This window comes from Macaca thibetana, chromosome 11 (assembly GCF_024542745.1).
Source record: "Macaca thibetana thibetana isolate TM-01 chromosome 11, ASM2454274v1, whole genome shotgun sequence".
Lineage (NCBI taxonomy): Eukaryota > Metazoa > Chordata > Mammalia > Primates > Cercopithecidae > Macaca > Macaca thibetana.
In genome coordinates this window covers 91,099,420-91,120,110 of record NC_065588.1, presented here as the reverse complement: position 1 = coordinate 91,120,110, position 20,691 = coordinate 91,099,420, and the positions used below count along the sequence as shown (strand labels likewise).

At 42.3% G+C, this 20,691-nt stretch overlaps 2 protein-coding genes across 7 annotated transcripts in view; one reads left to right on the top strand and one right to left on the bottom strand.

Annotated features, from left to right (window-relative positions):
• Window positions 1-20,691, top strand: part of TMCC3 (transmembrane and coiled-coil domain family 3) — a 308,376-nt gene that overhangs the window by 103,930 nt on the left and 183,755 nt on the right. Inside the window, exon 1 of one of the 6 annotated variants that reach the window (XM_050747187.1) lies at window positions 7,080-20,154. The exons of the other annotated variants lie outside the window; for them this stretch is intronic. The gene's annotated coding sequence lies outside the window, so the exon portion shown is untranslated. Of the gene's footprint in view, window positions 1-7,079; window positions 20,155-20,691 lie in introns of those variants that run through there. 6 annotated transcript variants of the gene reach the window in all.
• The window catches only part of METAP2 (methionyl aminopeptidase 2), an 817,888-nt gene that overhangs the window by 746,458 nt on the left and 50,739 nt on the right, over window positions 1-20,691 (bottom strand). The gene's annotated exons all lie outside the window — the stretch shown is intronic.

Genomic DNA, 20,691 nt, shown 5'->3' with positions numbered 1-20,691 from the left:
GCTGTCACAGCAGCAGAGGATGTTTTACTTAATGACTTTTAAATTATGCTTTGCATTTTCTAAGATAATGTCTTCTGTGGGGGATAAGCTCACTGGATAGCACAGTTTGCTTTCTAAATTGGTTCCAAGGCTTTTCAAAACATTAAAGTCTCACCTACACTGTCTTTCAGGAAAGGCAAAGGGTGTGTATAGGGGAAGAAAGGCAGTAGGCCAAAAAACATGAATGGCCTCAGTTTTCTTTCAGCCGCCTCGTTAACAAGCTGTGTGGTTTGGACATGTCATTTGGCTTCTCTGAGCTTCAGTTTCCACATGTAAGGAATAAGAGAATTGGACTAATTTCTCTGGTCCCTTCCAATTCTAAAAATCTCCTTTTTACTGAGAACTTTCTCACTAAATATATTCATGTTCACTGGAGAAAATCAGGAACTTGTGGAAAAGGCGAAGACAGTAATGAAAATCACCTGGCCTCTTCCCTCTACCTCCCGGAAGATAACTATTGTCAGCGCCTGTGTATGTTATTCTTAAGAATCAAATTCACGCAACATATTTTGTTGCACAACTAATCGGTAGGTTGCATCAACCACTGAAGGAACGTAAAGATGAGCAGATGTGGTCTCTTCCCTCAGGAGTTGGGAATGTTCTGGCCAGCACCGTTTCCTCTGCTTTAAGGGGCACTTCCCATGAGAGAGAAACCTCGCATCCGGCACTACACTCTGCTGAGTTTTAATGCTGTTTGCATTGTGGTTTCACACATATTTGAAAACTTTTTTGAATATTGTTTCTTCCGATTATGTGCAGAAGTAGAGCTCTTATGGGCAGGCTAATGAGTAAAGGATAGAATTTTCCTAGAAAAGCAACAGACACTCTTAAACCAGACTTTCTTTATTATATGTATTTTCTTTGGCTGCCTACCTCTAACATATCAGCACTGATGTGGAGAAGCAACTTGTCTGCTTTGAATTTCACCTGCTGCCCTGGGCCACACACAGCCTCCTCTGATGAAGGCCTAATGGGCAATGCTGCAGTCACAGAGCTGGAAGGCCAGCAGAGGAGGAGAAGGCTTTAGGTACAACAGGGAATCTGGAAGCTAGCCCTCCTTCCCTGGGACAATTCACTTTGCAACAGGAGGCAGTGAGAAAACCTAGAAATCTGGCGAATGTGGTGAAAGAGCACTGAAGGGAGGGAGGAAAGAGGGAAGGGTGAGGATGTGGAGAGACCAACTTATTTGGCTGAACTGTGCATATATTTGGCTGAAATGTGCATTCAGCATGTCAGGGCTGCTATATTATTCATGAAGCTCTTATGTGTCTTTTTCCACGCCAGTTTCAAAGAGGAGGTGTGTGATCCGAGCCTGGCAGAGTGCCCTGCTTCAACAGCACCACCCCAGTACCCAGCCCTCACTTCAAGGGAATCTGGGTCTGTAGCCCCAGCAGTCAAGAGCGGGGATTTTGCATTATTCTCACCTTCCCTGCATGTAGCATTCCCGTACCTGCTTCAAGCAAATGGAAGATCAGTTCAAATAGTAAATATGGTATTTAATTTTTCTATCACAAACTTTGGGCGTGTCTTTGAGTTTAGCATAGATGAATGTTCGCCATCGTTCCATTATTTGAAAAAGTTCCGTAGCGCCCCCTCCCTCCCCTCTGCGAATGGAATTTGCCTTTCAAGGTGCAGGAAAGAGACATGAAAGAAGAAATAAATATTTTTGATGGCATGCATTTGAGAATTTCCTAGTTCTCAAGGAATTCAGGCCCGACCATAACTTATTGGGTGTTTTCCAGAAAGGCAGTTAGAAACAAAGAATATGTGGAGAAGGAAGTTCAAGTCCCGTAACACAAATGGACATTAGAAAATCTGCCTTCCTCTTTTGTTTTTTTTTTTTTTGTTGTTGTTGTTTGAGATGGAGTTTCGCTCTTGTGGCCCAGGCTGGAATGCAATAGCGCAATCTCAGCTCGCTGCAACCTCAGTCTCCCGGGTTCAAGCAATTCTCCTGCCCTCCCAAGTGGCTGGGATTACAGGCGCCCACCACCACGTCCAGCTAATTTTATATTTTTAGTAGAGATGGGATTTCGCCATGTTGGCCAGGCTAGTCATGAACTCCTGACCTCAGGTGATCCACCCACCTCGGCCTCCCAAAGTGCCAGAATTACAGGTGGGAGCCACTGCTCCCAGCCACCCTTCCTTGTAAGAGGGATGCAGACAACAGGGAGCATGGGAACTTTGGTGGTGTTCATCCTGGAAGGGAAGGTTCTGGAATAACACTTGGCCATCTCCAGATACTTGGAGGCTATCACGTGGAAGAGGAATTAAACTTTCTCTGCACATGATGCAAAAGTGTTGAACTGATTTATTAGTGTGTGAACACAACAGAGAGACAGATTTTTCTTTAGTATAGGAAACATTTATAGGATGACACACAAAGATGGAAGATCTTTCCAGAGAGAACTAGAAAGTTTCTGGTCCCTTTAAGCAAAGGTTAGGAGACTGCTTCCCTCCCTGCCCCCATCCCGCCCCCGCCCACTGATTCCACCCTCCTCTTGCTTGCTGCCCTCTCACCACATATCTTTCTTCCAGTTCCCCAAAGGAACCAAACCTTTTCTACATCATTACCTCTGTGTGAAGGTTATCCCCACCCACCCTTTCAACATGCCAAAGCTTGTTTTCCTTTAGGCTTCAGTTTAATTGTTACATCCTCCTATCTATATGTCTTTATTGGCCTCTTACCTAAAGACAGTCTTACTGTGAAACCATGCCATAACGTCTTGTATTTTTCCTTTACAACACTTAACCAAATTGGGCTGGGCATGGTGGTTCACACCTATAATCCCAGCATTTTGGGAGGCCGACACAGGCAGATTGCTTGAGGTCAGGTGTTTGAGACCAACGTGGCCAACATGGTAAAACCCTGTCTCTATTAGAAATACAAAGAATTAGCTGGGCATGGTGGCACACGACCGTAGTACCAGCTACTCAGGAGGCAGATGCAGGAGAATCGCTTGGACCCGGAAGCAGAGGTTGCAGTGAGCCAAGAATGCGTCACTGCACTCCAGCCTGGGCAACAGAGCGAGACTCCATCTCAAAACAAACAACACCACTTACCAAATTGATGCATACACACACACACACATATATATTTTATATATATATCAGATATATGCACACAGTATGTTTACATATATGTAAAACAACACAAATATACCCAAATACAATTTGTGTAACAATTTGTTTAATGTATGTTTCACCAATGGAAGGTTTGCAAGAAATACCATGCCAGTTTTATTCATTCCTTCTTCTGTTGTGTACAGTGATTGGAATGTAGTAGATGCTCAATAAATGTGTCAAATGACTGGATGAATTAGCAATATGCATGCACCAAAGTATCATGATTCGTGTTACTCTAAGAGTGGGATATAAACCACTAGAGATGACTTTAGATGTCACCTGAGTCTAGCACTAGATAATATTGTATCACCTTGAGTGAAAGTACTTTTATTTTCTATTTACTTTCAATCCCTCTGATGTTATTAAAGAGAAAAGCATTGTTTGATGACGGTCTTTAATCACTGCTGTTCACTTGCCAGCCTCCCTGGTCTACACAGAGAGATCAGGCCTCAGCCAGCAACGCTATCTAACTGAACTTTAACAACATGTTTTGTTCCTATTGCATTTATTCATAGGTTACCTTCTATTTGTGACACATGATATTGATTTTTCTTTTATGGAAGTGACACAAAGTCTCCTTTTAAAACAAAACTATAAAAGTAAAAATGTGAGTATATTTAAGAGAAATATTAAGGAAATAGTACAGTTATGACATATTGGTGGTTCTTGAATTACTGAAATTTTGGTTTTTGAAGTGTTTGAAGTTTTGGAACTAGCTAGAAGGTTTCTAGAGTCCAAGATGCACTCCCGAGTCCACCCCCAAACTAGTGCAGGACCTTGACAAAGTAAATGTAATGAAGTGAGTTTTTCCCAAAACTAAGTTGATTCATTGTCGTTCTGATAGCATGTTGTTTTTTGAGATTAAAGTATCTTTTCCCCAAATAGATGATGATTTTAAAAAATTGCCCCCAAATCTGGCCGGGCATGGTGGCTCACGCCTGTAATCCCAGCACTTTGGAAGGCTGAGGTGGGTGGATCACTTGAGGTCAGGAGTTCGAGACCAGCCTGGCCAACATGGTGAAACCCCATCTCTACTAAAAATACAAAAATTAGCCGGGCATGGTGGTCCGTGCCTGTAATCCCAGCTACTTGGGAGGTTGAGGCATGAGAATATCTTGAACCTGGGAGACAGAGGTTGCAGTGAGCCAAAATCACACCACTGCATTCCAGCCTGGGCGACAGAGCAAGACTCCATCTCAAAAAAAAAAACAAACAAAAAAAAAACACCCTAAATGTAGTGTTGGCAGCTCCGTGCTGTTCCCTCTCTTTTCGTTATTTAGTCATATAGTGTGGGAGAGGTAATTTTACCTGCCTTAGAATCCAAAAGTCTGGGGCCCACTGCTATTAGAGGACCTTTATGGTTCCTTCCAGCACAGATTAATAGTTGCCAGCAAATGTGGTGGTGTGTGCCTCCCGAGTAGTGCCAGCTACTCAGGAGGCTGAGGCAGGAGAATTGCTTGAACCCAGGAGGTGGAGGTTGCAGTGAGCCAAGATTGCGCCCCTGCACTCTAGCCTGGCGATAGAGCGAGACTGTCTCAAAAAAAAAAAAAAATTAAAAATTAAAAAAAAAAGTTGCCAGTAAATTCTTGTTTGCCTCCTGTGTGAATAACATGAGAGCGGTTGGTCCCACTCTTGCGTGCGTGCGTGTGTGTGTGTGTGTGTGATGGTCCCCAGTGCAAATGCTGATGTGTCATGCATACTACCCTAAAGTAAAAAGCATTTGTGTGTTTTTTTCCCTTTATTTCAAATAGGGATTACAAGTATATTTATAAAAAAAGAGATTGTGAAAATAATTTCTAGATATGGTGAGCACTGTATAAGGGATGTCATAGGAGAACGAGATGGTTGGGGGAGTAGAGGGTACTGGGGGAGGGTATTTCTGTGGTAGCTTCTTCCATTGGAGACAGGACAGGGATGGACGGCGTCTGAGGGCAGCGGCTCCTAGATGGCAGGATGAGCATTTGGAGGGCAGCAGCCTCCCCATTTTCTGAGATAGGTGGTGTCAGAGGTTGGGCAAGGAGGAGAACAGGGGTTGGCAGAGGAGAGATGGGTGGGTCATCTGTGCAGGGATCCACACGTCAAGTGCTGCTGGACACAGGGAGGCTCCTGTGCCCCAGGCATCAGCCTGGAAAGAAGTTAGCCTGTTGCAGCATTGTCGCAACTGCTGCCTTTCTCACGGTTTGTGTCTGTGCCGCGTTTGCTTTGCTTATAGAACCGAAACCTGTGGCTAGGACTCTTAGATCCCCATTAGAAATTTAGCAGAAATCATAAGAACGGGGAGATTATGGCCTTACTGATTGTATCAGTTTTGGCAACTGCCTAATCAGAAACATCTAAAGAACCAGACCTTTAAAATGACTTCTACTTGTTATAACCCGTGATCAGCCTTTGGCTTCTCATTTGAAGCTGCTGCCCGCGGTGACATCATAGTTAGATACTTTCTGTATCTAACTGATACATAGCACTATGATTTTCTCTCAGACTTAAAACCGTGGTCAGCAGAACTCTATTTTGCTTTTGAAAATCGGAACTCTTTCAAAGTAACATGCCTCAAGAGGAGTAATCTCCCCTCCCTAAAATCCATATGTTATACTTAGAAGTTAAAAACAACTGGAAACTGAGAAGTCTAACTGCAAGCCGCCTGCTCTGCTGTGAAGCAGTCAGCGTTCACCTACAATGGTCTTTCTCTGTTTTTGCCAGCAGGTGGTGACAGTGCAGTCTGTGCAGTTTACTTAAGTCTCTTGTTATTTATTTATTATTTAAATAATACCCCTCTCTCTCTCTCTCTCTCTCTCTCTCTCTCTCTCTCTCTCTGTCGACAGAGTCTTGCTCTGTTGCCCACGATGGAGTGCAGTGGTGGGATCTCATCTCACTGCAACCTCCACCTCCTGGGTTCAAGCGATTCTCCTGCCTCAGGCTCCCAAGTAGCTGGGATTACAGGCACCTGCCACCACACCCCACTAATTTTTTTGTACTTTTAGTAGAGACAGGGTTTCACCATGTTGGCCAGGCTGGTTTTGAACTCCTGACCTCAAGTCCCACCCACCTCGTACAAATACATATATATTATAGGAAGAATTAGCAAACAGATAATCACAAAGGGAGTTGGGGGGTGGGGGTTGGAATTGTATAATCCCACCATCTGTAGATAATCACTACTGAAGTTCAGGCATACTACAGCCTTTGCAGTAAACTGACCTAAGCCAATTTAGTGGTTCACAGCTAATAGGTTATTTATGGTTGATACCAGGAGCCTCCAGTGATGACAGATCTCTACCCCACAACCTCTCTAAGGGTGAAAGGAGAAAGCAAGAGCAGTTCTCAAACCAATCCTGCTACAGGGACAAACATGTCTGAACAAGCAGGCACACAGCCTGTGCTGTAAACTGTGCTGGAGAGGCCCAAGCTCCCAGCTTTCAGCCGCTTAGACAAACACCTCCATGAAAGGCTCTCCTGTGGCCTGTGCAGCAGCTTTGTAGCCATAGCATTGAGCTAACTTCATAGAGTAGCTCGGGCCACGGAATCCTCCCTGACGTAAGACTAGAGGGATGGAGGCTGCTGGAGTTGCTAAATTCTCACACCCTCGTCATAAGAAGGCAGAGTGGCCTGTACAGCATTTCTAGCTGATCCATATACAGCAAGTCCTTAAATTGATGTCATTTCACTTGGCATCGTTTCATGATCACCTTGATGAGAAAGTCTGTTCCTGGCTGGGGCCCCTGTCTGTGTGGGGTTTGCCCATCTTCCCACATCTGCATGGGTGTTTTCTCCAGGTCCCCCAGTTTCCTCCCACATCGCAGAGATGTACATGTTTGGTTAACTGGCTTGTGGTCCCAGCCTGAGTGAAAAAGAGAAGAGAGAGAGAGAGAGAGAGTGTGTGTGTGTGTGTGTGTGTGTGTGTGTGTGTGTGGGGGGGTGTGGGTCTGAGTGCACCCTGCTAGGGGATGTATCCTGTCCAGGATGGGTCCCAACATTGCAGCCTGAGCTGCTGGGACAGACTTCAGCCACCCTTGACCATGAAACAGGAATAACTGGGTAAATAATTATCTTCCTTGTGTTTATTAACCTTACTTAAGTGTACGTGTAACTCACATGTATTTCAGTGTTTAATATTCTATATGTTTTGGTTTTTATTTAGAAGTTTTGTGATTTTTTTTTGTGATCAGAAATATGCCATAAGAACTTAGCTCTTGTTGATATCAATTAGCCTGTGGTAAAATCACTTTCACTATATGTTGTTTCACTGAAAGTCGCAGTTTCCAAGAACCTGTCGACAACATGAAGTGAGCCCTTACTGTACTGTCGTGCATTGCTTCACAACAGGGATATGGTCTGAGAAATGCATCATTAGTCAATTTTGTCATTGTGTAAACATCATAGTGTACTTATGCAAACCTAGATGGCATAGCCTACTACACACCTACACTCTATGCTGTGGCCTGTTGCTCCTAGGCTAAAAATCGATACAAAGTGTTACCATACTGAATACTGCAGGCAGTTGTAACACGGTGGTGTTTGTGTATTTACACATATCTAAACAGAAAAGGTACAGTAAAAACACAACGGGTTATAAAAGATTAAAAATGGCACGCCTGTGTAGGGCATTTACCATGAAGGGAGTTTGTAGGACTGGAAGTTACCCCGGGTGAGTCAGTGAGTGGGAAGTCAATGTGACCACTCACACAAGTGTAAACTTTTAACACTGTATACTAAGGCTACGCTGTATTCATTTAAAACTTTTTCTTTAATAATAAACCTTAACTTACTGTAACTTTAAAAATAAATTTTAAGAAACTTTTGACACTTTCATAATAACACTTAGGATACAAATATATTGGATAGCTATACAAAAAATAGTTTCTTTATATCCTTATTCTATAAGCTTTTTTCTATTATTTATATTTTTACTTTTTCAATATTTTGTTATAAACTAAGACACGAACACACACATTAAGCGTTGGCCCACACAGGCTCAGGATCATCAATTTCACTCTTCCACCTCCACGTCTTGTCCCACTGGGAGGTCTTCAGGGGCAATAACACATTTGAAGCTGTCATTTCCTATGATAACAATGCCTTCTTCTGCAATATCTCCTGAAGGACCTGCCTGAAGCTGTTTTACAGTTAACCTTTTTTTTTTCGTAAGTGGAGTACACTCTAAAATAACAAAAAAAGGTATAGCATAGTAAATACATACACTGGTAACATAATTGTTTCATTATCAGGTATTATGTACTGTACATAGCTGTATGTGCTACATGTTTACACAAATGGAATAGTAGGTTTGTTTCCACCAGCAACATCACAAACACATGAGTAATGTATTACGCTGCAACATTATGATGGCCGTGAAGTCACTAGGGGATGGGAATTTGTCAGTTCCATTATACTCTTACAGCATCACCATTGTTTCTGTGCACTCCATTGACTGAAACATAGTTAAGCAGTGCATAACTGTATTTTGAACACCTATTTTCATCCAAAATCATTTCTAATATCCATTATACTTATTAACAAACCCTCTGATGTTTATTAAAGATAAAGGCAGCCAAAGCTTTATAATAGCCATTTTTTTTGGAAATACCATTTTTTTGTTAAAGTCTGTCAAATGCTAAGCAACTGCCCCTAGAGTATAAATTAAGACTCATATGCCTATATACCATACTGTTTCTGCTGGTGTATTTTAAAGAGAATTAGAGACACTTTTTCAATGTATATGTGTGTGTAGATATGTATAAATTGCTTAGCACATTTTAATTTATGTTCATTGTGTATGTATGTATTACTTAACAAAAGTGACATCACATGCTATATAGTATATAGTTTCATAGCCTACCTTTTTCTTTAATAACAAATATATTTCCAAATCAAAATAACTGTATCAGTTTTAATGACTGCATACTATTCCATTTTATAACATAATTTACTCACAGCTCACTATGAATGGACATTTGTGGTTTTAGTAGCTTTTATTATTATAAGCATCACTAGAAAGATTATCTTGTACATGTTTCTTTGTGTCCATGTTCATTTTATTAGGACGCATTCCTAGAAGCAGAATTGCTGAATCATAGGATCTGCATATTAGACAAATGTTTTAAACAAGATTTCAAATTACTCTGAAAGAACGTTGCAATCTATACTCCTACCAGCATCTGCTTTCTTAGATACTCTCCCACACTGGAAAGAATTTCAAACTTTTTTGCCCATTTGATAGGTAAAAAAATGGTAACTCATGTTACTCTTACTAGTGAGGTTTGACTTTAAAAAAAAGTTTGCAGTCTGTTTGCATTTATCTTTGTATTGTTATTTCAAATATTTGTAGTGTAGGAAAATTAACCCTCTACACATCTCTCTATCCATTGCCAGATGCCTTAAAATTATTTATTTTTTAGATTGGGAAGTATAAAGTCAACTTAAAGCAGTTTAAATCATAACATTTCCTAATGGAAGCTGCAGCTCAAAGTGGGGCAGTGTTTGAACTGCGCCATTTCTGATGTCCCCCCTCAGTGATCAGAAGGGCATTGGCTTTGGACCCTCCTTTCAGAAGGGATAAATGGTGAGGTGCTCAGGTCCTCTGCATTCAAAACTGCCAAAGTAATAGAAGCACAATGCAATATGAAATAGAGGTTACAGTTCTTGAGTTAATTTGGTGGATGTAGACAGCCGGAGAGAAAATTTAACCACCAGAGGGATATTTTCTTCAGCAGAATTATCTAGTTTCTTGTCTAGAACAGATTAGATTAATGAGAAAATTGCCACATTTTCAGGTCATTTGCTGATGTGTTTTAAGGAAGTGGTGCAAGGGAATAATATTTTCTCCTCCTCCCACTCCTTCCACATTTTAAAATTCATCCTGTGGATCCTGGATCAAGATAGTTCTGAGAGGGGCTTTCCTACATTGTTTAGACCAGGGTCTCCAACCCCCAGGCTGTGAACCAGTACAGATCTGTGGCCTGTTAGGAACCAGGCCAAACAGCAGGAGGTGAACGGTGGGTGAGCAAGTGTTACCGCCTGAACTGTGCCTCCTGTCACATCAGCAGTGGCATTAGAATCTCATAGGAGTGCGGACACTATTGTCAACTGCATACGAGGGATCGAGGTTACACACTCCTTATGAGAATCTAATTAATGCCTAATAATCTAATAATGATATGATATCTAATAATGATATGAAGTGGAACAGTTTCATTGTGAAACCATTCCCTTCCCCCCATCCATGTCCCTGGTGCCAAAAAGGTTGAGGACTGCTGGTTTAGTCATATGAAAAGAGGACCCGCTTCCAAATGTAGGTGACCTTCTGCTCTGTGACCTCCAAGAATCTTCTCTCTCCTTCTTTTTCCACCTGTTGCCTGATGCTCAACACTCCTTTTTAAAAGATGGGCTCTCTAAATGAAGGATTTTTTATTTAGAGCTAGGGCCTAGACTTAAAATATATTGAAAGGGAAGGCCGGGCGCGGTGGCTCATGCCTGTAATCCCAATAGTTTGGGAGGCCAAGGTGGGCGGATCATGAGGTCAGGAGATCAAGACCATCCTGGCCAACATGGTGAAACCCCGTCTCTACTGAAAATACAAAAATTAGCTGGGTGTGGCAGCACGCACCTGTAGTCCCAGCTACTCAGGAGGCTGAGGCAGAAGAATTGCTTGAACCCGGGAGGTGGAGGCTGCAGTGAGCCAAGATCGTGCCAATGCACCCCAGCCTGGGCGACAGAGCAAGACTCTGTCTCAAAACAAAACAAAACAAAACAAAACAAACAAACAAAAAAAAAAAGAGGGGAGGAGAGAGGGAGGGAGGAATGATTATAAACTCACGTAGAAGTCCACGTGTTTACATTGGATCTTTCTGAGAGGAGGACTGGGCTCCAGAAAGGGGATGAAGTGAGATCCACCAAGAGGAAAGAAAACCCAGAAAGGAGGAACTGGGGTGTAGAGGACAACATGGTTTGGTCTAAAACTCGCCTTGGATGAAAGGGACCTTTTCCGAAGTCATTATATGAAAAAGATACTTGCAAATGCATATTTGTAGCAACACAATTCGCAATTCCAAAACTGTGGAACCAACTCAAATGCCCACCAATCAATGAGTGGATAAAGGAACTGTAAAATATATATATACATATATATGGAATACTACTACTCATCCGTAAAAGGGATGAATTAATGGCATTCACAGCAACCTGGATGGGACTGGAGACCATTATTCTAAGTGATGTAACTCAGAAATGGAAAACCAAACAGCTTGTGTTCTCATTCATAAGTGGAAGCTAAGCTGTGAAGATACAAAGGCATGAGAATGACACGATGGACTTTAGGGACTCAGGGGAAAGGGTAGGAAGGGGGTGAGTGATAAAAGACTGCAAATTGGGTTCAGTGTATACTGCTCGGGTGATGGGTGCACCAAAATCTCACAAATTGCCACTAAAGAACTTACTCATGTAACCAAACACCACCTGTTCCCCCCAAAACCCATGGAAATAAAACATTAAAAAAAAAAAAAGAAAGGGCCCCTTTCCATTGTGCCAGTGGTATTTGTAATGGAACAATTTCTGAGTTAATGGATACTTAATAATTTCATCTAGCTTGTTTTTCAATAAAATATTCATTGTGTTCCTGGTGTTCTGCTCAGGGGAAAAAAAAAAAGAAGTTCTCTCTTGCTCTGACTTTCTCTCTGGCCAAACTAAGAAAGTTAGAGCAGATACTTAGTGAAAACTTGGTTTTTCACAGATGCTCTCCTTTAAAAGAATGCACTTCTCTTCAGATGAGTCCTGTGGGATGAGAGAGCTGCTTCCCACTCTTGAGAATTCCTGGAACCCCTTTCTCTGCAGTGTCCCATATCTTTGAACACCATCCTTCAGTTCTCGTACTTTTACTGTTTGCTCACTGCCCAGCAGCTTAGTCCCTTCACTCCTAGTTCAAACACCCCAAATTTGTTTCTTCTTCAAAGTCTTCCTTCAATCCTGTGTCCTGGACTCATGTGGCTTCTGTATTCCAGCAGTGCTAAGCTGTTTTGAACAGATGCCTTCTCTAAAACCTGTGTCATTTTGTACCCATAACTTTCCAATTAGTAAACTTTTTTTTTTTTTAAAGGTTGTTATTATTATTATTTGAGATGGAGTCTTGCCTTGTTGCCCAGGCTGGAGTGCAATGGTGTGATCTCAGCTCACCGCAACCTCTGCCTCCCATGTTCAAATGATTCTCCTGCCTCAGCCTCCCAAGTAGCTGGGATTACAGGCGCTCGCCACCACGCCCAGCTAATTGTATTTTTAGTAGAGAAGGGGTTTCACCATGTTGGCCAGGCTGGTCTCGAACTCCTGACCTGTGATCCTCAGTCTCCCAAAGTACTGGGATTACAGGCGTGAGCCACCAAGCCTGGCTGAAAAAAATTATTTTTAAAATATAAAAGGAATATATTCTCATTGTAAAAAATGTGAATATAGAGTAAATAAGGAAATGAAATTGCTTCTCCCCACCCTACCTCAGGGTGGAAGGTCTAATATGCCTTAAGTGTTAATGGTTTGTTCTTTATCTTCTCAGGTTTTTTCTGTTTATATGCAAACATTTTTATGTGTAAAAAACATGTAAAATTATTTCTACAAAACAAGGATACACTATTCTATAACTTACCTTTTAAAACTTAACATGCTATATATAAATTTTTATTTTTTTCATGACTCTATTGTTCTAGTGTATGGTTACATCATAGCTTATTTAAACAATGTCCTATGGATGCACATTTAAGTTATTTCCAGTGTTTTATTATTACATTGACGCGATAAGCATCTTTTTACAGAGATCTTTTGGTGTGTTTTCTGGCATTCCTGTCAGCTGAAATACCGGAAGAGGAACATCTGGTTCAAGGAGTATGCACATTTTCAATACTGATAAATATTGCTGAATTGCCCCCTAGAGAAACTGTACTTACACTCCTACTGGCAAATCATTCAGCCTCAAGGTCTCAGCTTGAGTGTCACCTTCTCAGGGAAACCTGCCTTGTCACCTTTACCCCCAGGCAGTATGGAATGCCCTTCCTTTCTTCTAAAGGAAGAATACTCCCCCCCAAAACACTCTGATGTCCTTGAATTTTGGTACTCATCCCACTATTTGAGTATTTGTTATATAATCTGTTTCCACCACTGGACTTTGAGTTCTTTGTTTCTCCTTTTATATTTTTTTGTTCCTGGTTTTAAAAGTAATACATGTTCACTGTATATAATTCCAGCGTCGTGAAACTACCTTACGTTAGGGAAGTGTCTATTTTGGACAGTCACCCTGTGTCACCCTGTGCACCCCTCTCTCATGACCACTTCCAGCATGGACCATAAAAAACACATCCATACATCTCTCTCACCCACAGGCCTGCGTTCCTGGAGGGAAGGGCTCATGTCTTTTTGTTTTTCTATTTCTATTTCATTTTTTAAGAGATAGAGTCTCACTGTAACCCAGGCTAGAGTGCAGTGGTGCAGTCACGGTTCACTGCAGCCTCCAACTTTGGGGCTCCAGTGATCCTCCCGTCTCAGCCTCCTGTGCAGCCAGGACTACAGGTATGCACCACTATGCGCAGTTAAATTAAAAAAAATTTTTTTTAGAGATGGGGTCTTGCTCTGTTGCCCAGGCTGGTCTCGAATTCCTGGGCTCAAGCCATCCTTCCACCTTGGCCTCCCAAAGTGGGATTACAGGTGTGAGCCACTGTGCCCGGCCTATGTCTTTTTCTTTTTGTGCCCTAGCACTTAATATGGTAGCTGGTACATTGGACATGCTCAGTAAATGTCACCTCAATGAATGGGGAATAAGCCTCTCCTTAGAAAATGTGGTAAGCTACATAAGCACCTGTAATAGGTACTCACATGATTTATGGATTATTTTTGTTTAGCTTTCTTTAAAAAGAGGTGGCTTTGCACAGCCTCCCACACTGCCCTCAACAGAAACTCTAAAGCTGATGAAATTTGCCCTCTTCTAAATGATTTGGTTCCATAGCCATTAGGAACTATTTAGTTCCTCTAACAAAGCAAATGCAGGAGCCTGGAAAGCAGTTATTAGCTGAGGTAGATTGGTTTACCGATGTGATTTGTTGCTATGCGTGTTTATTATCCACTGGTTCTGTGCTCATGAAGTCAATATCCCCTGCATTTGCTGAGCCAGGCAATCTGGTGAAATAAGTGAAGCCAGGCACCGTTCAACTCCCGAATCTAGCAACAGCCATAATAATAGCTACCATATATTGAGTGCCTACCATGTATTAGATGCTTTACATGTCATTTAATCCTCATAAAAACCCTGTGAAGAAAATATTGTTTTTCTCTAGGTTGCAGATGATATTCAGCCAAGTTACAGTGAAGTAAACTTTCCAAGGTTACACAGCTATTAAGTGGTAGTGTCTGGCTTTGAATCCACGTCTTTTTGGCTAAAAACCATCTTTTTTATTTTATCATATTTACTCCCTTTTATTGTATTTTTAAAATTTTGTATTTCCATAGGTTATTGGGGAATAGGTGGTTTTTGGTTACATGAGTAAGTTCTTTAGTGGTGATTAATGAGATGTTGGTGCACCCATCACCCAAGCAGTATATACTGCACCCAATTTGTAGTCTTTTATCCCTCACCCCCTTCCCTCCCTTTCCTCCTGAGTCTACAAAGTGCATTTTATCTTTATTATGCCTTTGCATCCTCATAGCTTAGCTCCCACTTACGAGTGAGAACATCTGATATTCGATTTTCCATTCCTTAGTTATTTCACTTAGAATCATAGTCTCCAATCCCATCCAGGTTGCTGGAAATGCCATTCATTCCTTCCTTTTTATGGCTGAGTAGTATTCCATTGTGTACTCCCTTTTAAATCTTCCTTTCTTATCCTTTAACCTGCCGAATGGGCCTTCTATTATGGAACAGGAAAAGTGGATCATTTGATGGGAAGTCTAGAGTCCTTCCTCTTGTTCATCGAGAAAACACTATTCAAATCTCCAAGAAAACATCTCATCTTCATTTAACTTTGTTTTATTCTCCTTCTAAAATCATAGATGTCTAGAGATAAAGAGATCAAATTTTACCCGTTCACGTTCTCCTGGAGGGGGAGCAGGAGAGCCAATGACAGTATTACCTATTAAATATTTTCATTATCATCGCAGTAGAAAGGCTTCCAGATTTCACTGCACGAATGAAAAATCTGGAGTTGCTTTGGATTTATAAGGGTGCAGAGCTACAGTCTAATAGAACTAAACGTAATAGGCAAATTATAATTTAGAATTAGAAACAGAAGGATAGTCTGGTTCATGGACCACATGATGACACCTATACCATAGATTGCCCTAAAGCCATCCTGTGACCTGGAGGCTAAAGAGATCTGGTAGTTTCCTTTTTTTTTATTATATTCATTCTGTTCCAGGTGGTCAAACATTTCTTTTGTTTTTACTGACCTATAGAAAAGGAAATGTGTGTCCACAATTTTGCCTACCCCAAGTTTTGGAGGACATTCTTTGCTGATTACACCTTATATTATATAATGCCTCCAGTGCGACTCGGGGTTAGCACTTTGCAATGAGACATGTTAATGTGTCTTCAGTAAGACATATTCATATTAGATGGGGATAAGTAAAGATTATAATAACTTCATGTCATTTCAGGTGAAATTTTCGCTTCCAAATGATTTGCACGCACTTAGGAAAAAAATTTCTGTTTTCAGAACATTTTGGATTTCAGAATTGCGGATAAAGGATTGTGGAGCCATAATTTTCTCCTGTTTTGCACTGGCAGTAGTTTAACTTGTGGATGATCAAAAAAATATGTTTGACAGAGGACCCTTATCACCTCTTTTGTTTAAAAAACAAAATAAACTTTGTTTCCACCAAAATGCCTGCCTTCCCGACATGTAGGGGCTGCTGTGGCACCATTCCTATGTGTGTCCCCTTGGTTGCTTCGTTCCAAGCTTGGCAGTTCTCAGGGTGGGGAGTTCTCTTTGCTCTCCCTTACCTGCATCCCAACCAGTCCCTTCAGCTGCATCCCGTTTCTCCTCTTCTAAGGGATCTGGAGAGTTGCTGGCTTCCATCATCATCTGTGTGGGGACCGTCACAGCTCACACTGCTCAGCAGGCAGCTTTTCTGGACACCACACATTCCCCAAGCCTTTGTTTCTTGATTTTGGGAGTGTTCGCCATGGAAACCATTTTAGCTCATCTTATCCCATCCCCAGGTGGTCTCCGAGGCTTTGCCCACACAGTGCCACAATGAAAAATGCAGCCTGTCTCGCCAGTTTGCCTTTCACGTTTTCATCGCTTATTTGACTCGTGGCACAATCCCACGGAATCTTCTGCAGAGGGTGGCGTTGTGCCATTCCCTCTGACCCGAGTGTTGGCTCTCACTCTGCTCAGTGTGAGACACACCTTTCACACCCACAGTGATGCCTCACTGCATCCAAAGCCATTCTGAGATTAGGACAGTCTCAGGCCAGATGGTTTGACCAACTCCAATTCCTGCTCCCACTGTGGCTCCTTTAGGCTTCTTATGTTCCATTTAGCTGTTGTTTCTCCAGTATATGAAGTACATCAAGCAGTGAGTATCTTCAGCAACTGTCTATACCAGTAAGTGTGTAGCTGGTGGTGGTGGTGGCTGTAGTTTGGTAGTACTACCAGCTTCTCCCAGCACCTGGCTTATCAGAGTGCAGGATTCATGCCATGTGGCTTTTACTTGGGCCAAGAGTCTTCAGTCAGCCCAGTGCCTTAAGTTGCCAAGGAAACTGTCTAGTGAGACCTCCAGATTTACAACTCATTCCTAGGCTACAAGGTTTTCTCCAGAATTTTTGCTGACACAGTTTACTCGCATAACCTCCCAGCCCCGTGGGGTGTATAAATCTTTGAGCTTCTCTGCAGAATTCACTGCAAGGCCTAGAAGAGGGGTCAAAAGAAGTTTGGCTTCAGGGGCTTCATGAACTTGGAAATAGTATGCACTATGTTGTGTGGATTATGTATGGGCATTTTTTTAGGGGAAGAGGCTTGTACTGGGTGCTCAGCGGCATATTCTAAAACAGCGTAGCCTTGGGAAATCTGTTTAGTCTTCTGAGCCTCTGGAAAGCGAGGATAATACTAGATTCTATCCTATTCATTTGTAATGAGGATAAAGTGAGAAGTGCATATAAACTGTCTAGTACAGTGTCCATAAGTATTCATAAATGTTAGCTATAATTTGTTTGACTCTGTGAGCCTCAAAGGGTTAAGATGATGTGACTGCCTTTCGTTCCTTAGGATTAGGTGGCAGATATATAATTTGTAATAATTATCTTTATGCCGTACAGAAAATCTTCACCGTACTGCCTGGTGTGATCTCCTTAGCATCCTTGTTGGTGGGTGGGAAAGAGTGCATGACTATCCTCTTTTACACATGAGGAAACGGAGGCTCACCATGATCACCTACCTAATAAGGCTCCAAAAAATAGGTCCTGCTCACAATCTGGTGGAGCAAACAGATCCTAAGACAAGCAATTGTTTACTGTGATAAGCACCTTCATCCTTGAAGTACAGGATGTTAAAGCATCTACAAGGGTCGGGGCGGGCTTCCTGGGGTGACACTTAATCTGATTCCTGAAATGTAGGTAGGAATAGGTCAGGCAAACGAGTGGACTTTGAGAGAGTGTTGCATGTAGAAGGAACAGCATGTGCTGATGCCTTGAGGGAGGGAGCGCTCAGAGCTCAGGTATCTCACAGCAAGACGGAGTGGGAGATGAGGCCAAGGGGAAGTTTCTTTTAACCACTGAAAAAATGAGATGAATGTGCAAAGAAAAAGGAAAGGAAGGCCGGGCGTGGTGGCTCATGCCTGTAAACCCAGCACTTTGGGAGGCCTAGACAGGTGGATCACCTGAGTTCAGGAGTTCAAGAGCAGCCTGGCCAACATGGTGAAACTCCATCTCTACTAAAAATACAAAAATTAGCCAGGTGTGGTGGTGGGCACCTGTAATCCCAGCTACTCGGGAGGCTGAGGCAGGAGAATCACTTGAACCTGGGAGGCGGAGGTTATGGTGAGCCGAGATCGTGCCATTGCATTCCAGCCTGGGTGGCAGAGCAAGACTCCGTCTCAAAAAAGGAAGAAAAAGGAAAGGAATAGAACAGACAAGTAACTTAGGCTGTGTTGGCACACCTGCAAACATGCAGCCATTTAAAATAATTCTGAGGAAGACTAACAACACGGCCTGTGTTTGCTGTGTTAAGTGAGGAAGAGTGTTCATAAAACTGCCCATGTATCAAGATTGCAGCTGTGTAAAAACTAATCCTCAAATGACGGAGACTTACATGGAAGAAGGAAAGTAGCTGTTGTGTTAAGGTGATAGATTTTAAAATGTATTTTAATGTCTTATTTTGTAAGTTTCATTTTAGTTGCTTGTGGTTTACAGTGTGTTACCTGGGAGATCAGGATCCAGTGTTCAGCTGAGCCCCCAGCCCCTTCAGTTCTGATTCACGCATTTGATTCATTAATTCCTTAGTTCATTTCAGGCTTGCCCTGTTCCAGGCACCGTGCTTGAGCCAGCAAGGATCAGGAAAGGAAAAAGTTCCTTTCCTTTTTCTTTGCACATTGCTGACTGGGTCATCTTTCAGAGAGACCAGCTGCTCTGACTCTCCTGAGACCCATCCCTCCATGGCTACATAAAAACATTTGCTCCGTCACTTGTTCTCAGAGATACCTCTAATTAATACTTTCCTTTTGTTCATGTGAGGAGAAGGAACAGGCAGTACCAGTTGGTGAACATGGCACCTTCCAGGATCTAGGAGTAAGCAACGAAATTAAGTAACCGGAGGAGTGACAACCAAAACAACTGGGTGTCAGGCAGACATGTCCGTTTGACCTGGCTTATTACTGTTTAGCGTCTAGTGCTTTTGCAGAATTGCCTGGTGTCTTCTAAGCTTTCCACAGGGATCAAAGGCCTTGTTTGCTCCGAATGTTTTCTTAAGCAGTTAGTTAGAAATCTTCCTTTTTGTGCAGGTCAATGAGAAGAAAGCAGCAAGCCACCATTAGATTGGGCATCAACAAGAAACCTTGACCCGTTGGTGCTCTTAGCATGTGTACTGTGCAATTCCAGGGCTCTGAAGGCAGTCTCAGCACACAGGAACAGTTAAACATTTTGTCAACATGTCTGATTTTTGCTTTAAAATGCTCCAATACACATACACAGTGTAAGAGAAGAGATGAAATAAGAAAGGTAATGGATACATTAGTTCATTGTACCATTCCCTTTACCTTGTTTGTTTGAAAATCTTTATAAGGAAAAAAAATTAAAATATTTAAAAGACTGATAAGAACAAATACCAGAAATAAGTGTGAAGAGCCCCGCATGAGTAAGAACAAATACCAGGAGTAAGTGTGAAGAGCCCCGCATGACAGTAACCCCTCTCATCCCTTTGGAGACAGCCAGCCCCAGATGCTGGGCCCTCCCTCCCCTGGACCCTCCACTTCAGTGGCGTGGGAGTTGATGAGCCAGGAAAGGAGAGGTGGCAGCTGCCCAGAGACACCGGACTCTCTGCTGCTCTGTGAGGTGTGATTTTAGGAGCTGCAGACTTCCCAAACCTCCAGAGCAGTTAGTTCATCCTTTGCTTTCCACGATCATCTCTGAGTGTGTATTTGGTGAGAGGTTAGGAAGTTGTCAGTCTGTGCATTCAGTACGGACCGAGCACTGTTCTAGATGCTGAGGAGACAGCAGTGAGGATTCTGCTCAGGCTGAGGGTACATTCTGCTGGGGGAGCCTGACAATCAGCATGGACCCTTGTCAGTGAGCAAGACCATTTCAGTGCCGTGAAGAAAATCACATAGGATGATACGAAGGTCAGGGAAGATGTGAGAGCCACTTCAGGTCGGGTGATTGGAGGAAACCCCTCTGAAGAGGCACTATTTGGGGTGATTCACAAAGGATGAGAAAGACGTAGCTGTTGTGCCTAAGGGGACAACTTTCCAAACAGAACCGCAGAGCCAGGAAGCAACCTTGGCAAGGCGGAAAATCAGAATGCAAGTGCCTGAAAGGTGAGTGTGTGGACCCTGATTCTGGTGGCTTTCTTCCTTTTCTTTACTCCCTTCTCTCCTTATTCATTTTAAATTCTGTTTCTTCCCAGAAATCTCCCATCTCTCTGGGTTCCGTTTCTCAGTCATTTGTAGCTCCCCTCCCAGCACTCACAGGTGATGTATGTTGACTTTTGGTTGAGGAGCCCTATATGGCTAAAATGATACCAGGCTCACAATAATGGGAAGATTTGTACAAATTAGAGTTGTAACACTGCCAAACAGTGCTTTCTGTGCTTTGGAAATGAATCTGAAGTCAGCCAAAAGCCCGTTAAAACCCACATCCAAATCTTCTACTATGTTTCACAAGTTGGATCAGAGATGTTTAGTTATATAAGGAAACTTAGAAATTATGTAGTAGTGAGGTATTGGTTTTGGCTCATCCGATTGTTAATTTTTTTTAAAATGGCATCCCTTGTATGAGGGAGAGAACGAGAAGAGTACAAGTTGATATTGGCCTTAAAAAATATACGTGCTTCTTGATCAAGATATTCCATCTCT